The following is a 650-nucleotide window of genomic DNA, read 5'->3' as shown; positions in this document are numbered from 1 at the left end:
CTACAGCAAAAAATAAACACTGGATGACTCATTCGAACTGAAAAATATTGCAAGTAAAAGTTAGAGTGTCTGCAAAGTAGCTTAAGATACAGGGAGGGGATATATGTATTTGTAGGGCTTCCCTGATGGCTCAGATGGTAAAGAATCTGCCTGCAATGTGAGAGACCCAGGTTCGATCCCTGGGTCGGGAAGACCCCTTGGAGGAGGAAATGGCAACCCACTCCAGTATTCTTGCCTGGAGAATCCATGGACAGAGGAGCTTGGAGGGCTCACAGTCCATAGGATCGCAAAGAGTTGGATACAACTGAGTGACTAATCCTTTCCCTATATGAAATTAAAAGGCACTTACTCCTTGGAAGGAAAGTTATGACCAACCTAGGTAGCATATTCAAAAGCAGAGACATTACTTTGCCAACAAAGGTTCGTCTAGTCAAGGCTATGGTTTTTCCTGTGGTCATGTATGGATGTGAGAGTTGGACTGTGAAGAAGGCTGAGCGCCGAAGAATTGATGCTTTTGAACTGTGGTGTTGGAGAAGACTCTTGAGAGTCCCTTGGACTGCAAGGAGATCCAACCAGTCCATTCTGAAGGCTGTCAGCCCTGGGATTTCTTTGGAAGGAATGATGCTAAAGCTGAAACTGCAGTACTTTGG

At 45.2% G+C, this 650-nt stretch overlaps 1 protein-coding gene across 1 annotated transcript in view; it reads left to right on the top strand.

Moving 5' to 3' along the window:
• The window catches only part of LOC104981601 (G-protein coupled receptor 64), a gene marked incomplete at its 5' end in the record, with an annotated part of 20,145 nt that overhangs the window by 9,092 nt on the left and 10,403 nt on the right, over nucleotides 1-650 (top strand). The gene's annotated exons all lie outside the window — the stretch shown is intronic.

The sequence above is a fragment of the Bison bison genome, unplaced genomic scaffold (genome assembly GCF_000754665.1).
Source record: "Bison bison bison isolate TAMUID 2011002044 unplaced genomic scaffold, Bison_UMD1.0 scf7180017859188, whole genome shotgun sequence".
NCBI classification, from domain to species: domain Eukaryota; kingdom Metazoa; phylum Chordata; class Mammalia; order Artiodactyla; family Bovidae; genus Bison; species Bison bison.
The sequence above is the reverse complement of the archived record's forward strand: the minus strand, read 5'-3'. Positions and strand labels throughout refer to the sequence as shown.